Raw genomic sequence first — 8,168 nt, forward strand, 5'->3', positions numbered from 1 at the left:
GTGTGTATGTGTGTGTATACTGTGTGTGTGTTGTGTGTGTGTGTGTACTGTGTGTGTGTGTGTGTGTGTGTGTTGTACTGTGTGTATACTGTGTGTATACTGTGTGTGTGTGTACTGTGTGTATGTTGTACTGTGTGTATACTGTACTGTGTGTATGTGTACTGTGTGTGTATGTGTGTATGTGTGTGTACTGTGTGTATGTATGTACTGTGTGTATGTGTACTGTGTATACTGTGTGTATGCTGTACTGTGTGTATGCTGTACTGTGTGTATGTATGTGTGTGTGTATACTGTGTGTGTGTATGTACTGTGTGTGTGTACTGTGTGTATGTGTGTATGTGTGTATGCTGTACTGTGTGTATACTGTGTGTATGTGTGTGTATGTTGTACTGTGTGTATGTGTGTGTGTGTGTGTATGCTGTGTGTATGTTGTACTGTGTGTATGTTGTACTGTGTGTATGTTGTACTGTGTGTATGCTGTGTGTATGTTGTACTGTGTGTATGTTGTACTGTGTGTATGTTGTACTGTGTGTATGCTGTGTGTATGTTGTACTGTGTGTATGTTGTACTGTGTGTATACTGTGTGTATGTTGTACTGTGTGTATGTTGTACTGTGTGTATGTTGTACTGTGTGTATGCTGTGTGTATGCTGTACTGTGTGTATACTGTGTGTGTGTGTGTGTGTATGTTGTGTACTGTGTGTGTATGTTGTACTGTGTGTATGTTGTACTGTGTGTATGTTGTACTGTGTGTATGTTGTACTGTGTGTGTATGTGTGTGTATGTTGTACTGTGTGTATGTTGTACTGTGTGTATACTGTGTGTATGTTGTACTGTGTGTATGTTGTACTGTGTGTATACTGTGTGTATACTGTGTGTATGCTGTGTGTATGCTGTACTGTGTGTGTACTGTGTGTATACTGTACTGTGTGTATACTGTGTGTATGCTGTACTGTGTGTATGCTGTGTGACATCACCTCGTGTTTCCTTGAGGCCACGCCTCCCTCCAGTCTCACCCTGGCAGGGAGCTATCGGAGGGGCGGGGCTGTTGCTGACAGGTGAGTCTCTGCAGAACCTCACAGGTCTGTTTCACCTCTGACATGTGTCAACAAACTAAAGAGAGAAGCTTGTCAGTCTGTTGGCCAACACTCACCGTCTTCTTCTTCTTCTTCTTCTTCTTCTTCTTCTTCTTCTTCCAGAGGAAGATGCTGCAAGCGGTAAAACACTTTCCCAACGAGTAACGGCCAACCGCCGCTGCACACACACACACACCAGACGAGTATTTATAACCTGCAGCCGGACAGAGAATCAGATGAAATAAAGACAGCAGCGGTGTGTAAACTGTGTTGTTGTTGTTCGGAGCAGCAGGCAGATGGGCCCAGAGATTAGATCTGACCTCAGATCAGAGCCGCCGCTGTTATTTAAGCTGCGGTGGGCCCCGGCTGCACGCTAGCGTAACAGCCAGACCTGCTGGAAGGACCGGGGGTGGGGGGGGGCTGCAGGAGCTGATAGGAGCCGAGGATGATGGGAACCACAGACGCCCCCGCACTCCCCCCTCCTCCCCCGCGGCGTGGACGACCACAGGAAGCATGTGGGCCCTGCAGGAGCTGAACAACAGCAAAACACACTTCCTCTTTTCCGTGGTCACACACACACACACCGTCTTACATAAGCAACGCTGCATAATACACTCTTTTCACTTTTAACCTCTTCAGTACTGATAATAATATGAAAAGGGTAGATTAGAATGTTAAACTGTATTTATGGTCATAGATTTTTGTATCAACTACGGGAAAATAATATTTTGTAACTAAATGACTAATGACTAAATATATTCATAGAAAAACATAAAATATTGCTCATTTCTAACATTTAACAGCTGGACGCAAGACGTCTCCTGCTTCACTGACGAGTCCATTTTCAGCGTGTTTGACCTGAGGTTTCATACTGGACCCTGATTGGCTCCAAACTAGTTGTGATGTCGTAAATCCTGCAGGTACATCCAGGGGCGCATTCGTTCTGAAAGCTGTGCACCGTTTTGCTACGGCTCCCGGGTTGAACGCGTGCGACGGGCTTTGAGGAACGTTTTCTCTTGATGGGTGTGTCAGAGGTGTCAGCCAATCAGCGGCGACGAGTATATAAACACCGCCGTATTCAAAAGGCAGTGCAGTGCGCACGATTTCAGTTTAAATAAACGCTTTGATGCGTTTTTCGGGGCTGAACGCAGCCCGGCACAGAGGAACTTCCCCCTTCAGCAGATGAATGTGAAAACAAACTCCTGTACCACCTTCAATCGATCCATTAAAAGATTCTGCGTGTGAATGCAAAATGTTCTGGTTTCCATTTGTAGTCCGAGCTGTATCGACCAATCACGTTTCAGTGGACTTTGGTTGCATGCAGGTAAACAGTCCGTGTGGAGAGCAGAAGAGGCGGAGCGGATCGGCTGTGGTCTGATGTGGATTTAGTATTTGATCCATCTCTGAGCTTTTTATAGCCGATTCCAAGATCGGCATTAAAGTAACTGCTTCACAAAAGTGTGCTGAGCTGGCGTGTAACATTGTTTGGGTGCAGAGTCGGCAAAGCAGCTGTCACAGACATGCTGTGATTGGTCCTGAGAGCATTAGTGAAATTGTATATTACACCGTGATTTAAAAATATCACTTAAAGCGTCCATAATGGACATTTTTATAACATCAATGTATGAACTGGCTGCGTTGTGTGTTTCAGTCTCAGCCAGACGCAGTCAGAGAGCAGCTGCTGAACATAGCGGAGCATCTAGCTGCTAAAGAGCCAGATGTTTCCCTCAGCAGCTGCTGAACATAGCAGAGCATCTAGCTGCTAAAGAGCCAGATGTTTCCCTCAGCAGCTGCTGAACGTAGCGGAGCATCTAGCTGCTAAAGAGCCAGATGTTTCCCTCAGCAGCTGCTGAACATAGCGGAGCATCTAGCTGCTAAAGAGCCAGATGTTTCCCTCAGCAGCTGCTGAACGTAGCGGAGCATCTAGCTGCTAAAGAGCCAGATGTTTCCCTCAGCAGCTGCTGAACATAGCGGAGCATCTAGCTGCTAAAGAGCCAGATGTTTCCCTCAGCAGCTGCTGAACATAGCGGAGCATCTAGCTGCTGAAGAGCCAGATGTTTCCCTCAGCAGCTGCTGGAGACCAAACACAGAGCTGACAGAGAGAAGACCGGACTGACGTCAATCAGGAGACACAGACACGCCTCCTGACGAAGGGTCTGTAACTTAAAACAGTTTTAAAAAATCAGTTATTGCAGGTTTAAATTATTAGTTTTACTAAACCAGTGTTTAATTCACATTTCTGCAGAACTGGGGAATCTGGTTTAACTAGACTAGAAAAAACTGAAGCCTGAAGCCTGAGCAGGTCACTGAGCCGTGACCTCTGACCTTTAGACTGCTCTCTGTTTGCTGTTCGTTGGTGGTCTGTTTCTGCTGAACTCATCATTTCTCTGATGAGTGTTGCGTCTTTAAAACGGACTGAATTCACAGTCATCGTTTTTCTCAGTGACTCATCGCTAATAACATGAAGAATATCTGCAAAAAGTGCCTGAAACTGATCTTTAAAACGTCATTAAACATCGATGACTAAATAACAGCTCTCAAAGTTGATCAGAAAACCGCAACGGCAGAATAGTTCGTTTGCCAAAACCACACATATGACCGTTGGAGAGTACCAGCGACAGGCGTGCCGGACCTTCGTCGTCACGGTAACATCACGTGACTTACGAATCGGTCGCAGTTCGGTTTGGTTTAGGCACCAGAACTACTTGGTTAGGTTCAGGAAAAGATCGTGTTTGGGTTAAAATAAGTACGTTACGTACGTAAGTTAAGTTACATTACTGACTTAACTCAAGTACAATTTTTCCCTCTGACATGTAGTGGAGTGGAAGTAGAAAGACTCAAGTAAAGTACAAGTACTTAAGTACAGTACTTGAGTAAATGTACTTAGTTACATCACTGGAAGTATGTGACATCACCAGTGAAAAAGGCACATACGGAGTAAACACAACTGTTCACGACTCCATGAGAAAATCACTTTTCAGTCTCTGCACCAAGACCAAACGTCGCTGATTTCTTTAATTTTTTAATGAAAATTGGATTTGTGTGTAAAATCTTCTGTCACAAACGCATAAAAACATCCATTCTGCACATTTACCTGCTCCTCGTGACACTGGGAAAGAGGTGAAGGGCACCAGTACACAGATAACCAGCCGCACCTGTGGGCAGTTTACAGCCTCTAATTAAGCTCAGTGCATGAGTTGGGACTGTGGGAGGAAGCCCACACAGACAACAGGAGAGCATGTGAACACACATACTTGCATAATGTTGAGAATATGTTTCCATTCTTGTTTGAAAGAAAACCTATTATTTTCAGTCCATTCAGCAGAATGTCTGCAGAGTTTCAACCAACAGCGTGAAACTGAATTAGAGCTGTTTTTTTAAAGTGGTCAATAAATGTCAAGCCGAATCACTCAACACAAACCTCATTTAAAACAGCTTCGGCATACCTTAATCATACCATCATGTATCCGTTTCCAGTCCTCATGCTAAGCTAAGCTAACCGTGTACTGAACACACAGACATGAGATTAATATCCGACTGATCATCTCATTCAGAAAGAAAGAGCATTTCCCAAAATGTTGAACCTTTCCTTTAATACAGACTGAGACTTTCTTAAATGCAACAGTTCCAGTAACTAAATGTGAGGTTTATTTAAAGGCATAAGCAGCATTTAGGTCTTCACTGTTGTCTGGTTGAGGGCAGATGAAGTTGTTTTACCCCTTAATTCAGTGTATATTTTCCCTTCATCTCTAAATGAGAAGTTTAACAGGCTTTGAAAATAAAAACGTTCTGTTCTGTGCTGGATGTAAAGTCTGACTGACTCTGGATGTGAGAGACGCTCAAACAGAGACAAACAAAAAAGGTTTTTAATTTCAGTTTTGAGGAGAGAGTTTCCAGACGGCGATGAGAGCTGCATCATCAGTCTCACGGCTTCGTCCGTCTCCGTCTTCAAGTCTTTGTTTAACGAAGAGACGGCGTCCGTCTGTGTTTGTCCGTCCAGTAAACACAGGCCTTTTGTTTTCCTGCTGCGGACACTTAAGAGGAGGTTTGTCCTGCAGTTGGACTTCGGGGAAGTTATTTTCTGGTTTGTTTTGGAGGGCTTGTAAATAGTTTGTGATTTGTGGCGAGCCGAGCCGTCAGCTCCTCGTTGGGAGCAGAGAGGAGGTTTTTCCCAGCTGTCTCCATCTGTCCCCCCTCCGTCACTCTCTCCTCTTTCACATCAAAACACATCACTCCTCTGCTGCATGTAAACTCAGCTGCAGCGTGGCGCTGAGCCTCGGGCCGCAGGTTTGATCCCTGCTTCGGACTGAAGGCTCCTGGAGAGTCCTGGACCTGCTGGAGGAAGCTTTAAGCTCTGTGGGATGGCTGTAAGAGACGAGAGAAATGAGAATGGACAGTTACTGTTACTGTAAACCAAAGTTATTATAGTTAAAGGTCGTGTTTGTTTCTCTCATGCAAAGATGTCATTTTCACTTTAAGATGTGAGATCTGCTGACCACAGCAGGGCTGCGCACTGTCTGAAACATACAGTCATACCAACACCTGGGAAATGGGACATATTCACAAGTTTTAACACCTTTTTATTTGTTTTTACGAAAAAATTAACTGTTCAATGCATCAGTGTCTTTTTACTCTGTTCTCACTCTCTTTACTTACAGGCTTATAGATCTGCAGAGTCGGAGGAGTTATTGGTTCCTGCAGTCAAAGTCTCAACTGAGCTGAAGATAAAGATTACGCTGTTAATAAAATGTTAATCCTTTGCAGTTTTGAAAGTCACCTGCATATCGTTCTGTAACAACTCACTTGTGACAGTCTGAAGTTTCAAACTCTCTTAAAGCTCCAGTGTGGAACATTCAGGAGGATCTATTGGCAGAAATGTGTGTTTTCATCAGTGTTTGATCCCCTGAAAATAAGACTCGCTGTGTTTTCGTTAGCTTAGAATGAGCCGTTTTTATCTACAGAGGGAGCGGGTCCCCTTCCACGGAGGCCGCCATGTTGCACCGCCATGTTTCTACAGGAGCCCAGAACGGACAAACCAGACACCGGCTCTAGAGAGGACCTTTCGCGTTTTTCACAAGTTTCACGGCCGCCGTAGTTTCTCCTCCACAGAAGGGGAGGGCGAGGCGAGCGGTGTTCAAAACGTTTGCAAACTGTCGTAAATCTCTCGTTTCAGCCTGATCAGAATCAGAATCAGAAATACTTTATTGATCCCCGAGGGGAAACTCTTTGAATATAAAGAGCAACAGGCAGCATGCACGTTGGCGCTTGCGCACGATGAACGTCTCCTGTTAATTTAAGGTGCTCTTCAACAATAATGTCAATTTAAGGTATTCTCGTCCACCATTAATAAGTAACTTAACTCATTTTAAGGACGTATTCAGTTAGTCAGTTAACGAGATGGACACCAGTGGAGCGTGAATGTGATGACGAGAGGATTTTAATATTTCTTGTATAAAGTGGAATTTCTGTTTCAGTGGATATTTCATCCTGATGGTGGCGCTGGAGGAAAGGAGGATTCATCCTCTGGGGAGCAGGAATAACCAGAGAAAACCTGATCTTTAGTTGTTGTGATGTTGTCTGGACGACAAGCTGCTAGTGGAACGGGAATATGTGGAGTCGCTTCTTCTACAACTGTTTCCTCTCCGTCCGCTGCCGCTGCTGTGGATAAATGACAGTCATTAGCGTCATGTCAGCGCGGAGTCCAGAGGAGGCCGTTCACACGAAGCTCCCCCACATCGCATTCCTCACAGCGGGGCTGTCGTCCTGACTGATGGTGCCCTGATGATCTGCTGATACCACCACCCGTTTCTTCTCCTCCGTCAGCCTCTGAATCTGCCTCGCTGGACGGAGACTGTGGGAGAAAATCTGACCAGAAAAGACTTATTGTTTTTTAATATTTACAGTTTGAAGGGAGTCTTTTACTGTTCGTTTCTTGCTGTGGTGAAGTCTGTGATTCCTAGTAGGTCTCGATTGATCAACGGTCAAAGGATTAAAACATCCGCTGTTGCTTTATTCCACTGTTACGCTGCTGGATAAAAAAATCAAAGACCAAAGTCTAGACGAGAATTTTGTTGTGATTCCACTTTTATTTTCCAGTAATTAATAAATGGGTCATCTGTTGACGGGGTCAGACCCACTGTGGTGATGTAAGACTTTTCTGTTGTTGGTCTGAGTGGCTTTGCTGAGCTGTGGAGGGAAGTTGACACTGTACTGCAGTGTGTGTGTGTGTGTGTGTGTGTGTGTGTGTGTGTGTGTGTGTAGATAAATTGTGATTGTCAGCTGTACTTGAGAAATATTCGATGATTGTTCTGTTTGTTAGTGTGTGTTCTCTGAATGTTTTGTACCTGTCCAGCTCACCCTGTGCACACCTGAGTAGATGTTAGTCTGAGGAGGTTAAATGCCAGTCACTGGTCCGTGGTCAGTCCTGATCCAGTACCGTATTGGAAGATATATAAATGCAATAATAAAAATATAATTTAAATATCACCCTTTTTTTAATTTCACTAGTTTTTGCAATTCCTCTTCTGGCCACCAGTGGCAGCACTGACATACTCACCGTAAGACACATGTAGCAACGCAGCTTTGCTTTATGGCCGTCATAAAAACCAAAACTATCTGCAGCGACAGATACAACTAGAGAGAAGTGACTGCAAACACACTGAAACCGACCCTTTAAATACAGGTAATACTCTGACACAACACCCATGGTAAAGAATCTGCTCTGTAAAGCAGCAGGATGCTCCTTTAACACTGGACGGTCAGTGTGTCTGCAGTGTCTCTGTGGTCTGTGTGGACATTGTTGTGAAAGTGGACCAAAGTTGACTGAATCTCTGCTGAGAGAAACTACAATGAATATATTCAGGAAATGCCAGCTCTCCTCAGGGGGCCAGCGCCGAGCGTCCGCTGCCCAGATGCTGACACCGGACTCTGAGAAACACGGGAGACAGAAATATTCACAACACCGCAATTATCTCCGAGCCAAACACCATCACTGCTGCTGCTGCTGCTGCACGGAGGAGACGACCGCTTCGCTGCACTCAAGCTTATTTATTTACCTGCCTTCGAACACACAGAGAAATAGTGCTTACAGTGT

At 44.7% G+C, this 8,168-nt stretch overlaps 1 long non-coding RNA gene across 1 annotated transcript; it reads right to left on the bottom strand.

Moving 5' to 3' along the window:
• Window positions 1-4,490: 4,490 nt before the first annotated feature.
• Window positions 4,491-7,473, bottom strand: LOC122875955. The gene is made up of 3 exons (XR_006377972.1): window positions 5,879-7,473; window positions 5,732-5,793; window positions 4,491-5,440 (listed from the first exon to the last, which is right to left on the bottom strand). It is a non-coding gene; the product is annotated as an uncharacterized LOC122875955 (long non-coding RNA).
• Window positions 7,474-8,168: the final 695 nt, after the last annotated feature.

The sequence above is a fragment of the Siniperca chuatsi genome, linkage group LG1 (genome assembly GCF_020085105.1).
Source record: "Siniperca chuatsi isolate FFG_IHB_CAS linkage group LG1, ASM2008510v1, whole genome shotgun sequence".
In the NCBI taxonomy this organism is placed as follows: Eukaryota; Metazoa; Chordata; class Actinopteri; order Centrarchiformes; family Sinipercidae; genus Siniperca; species Siniperca chuatsi.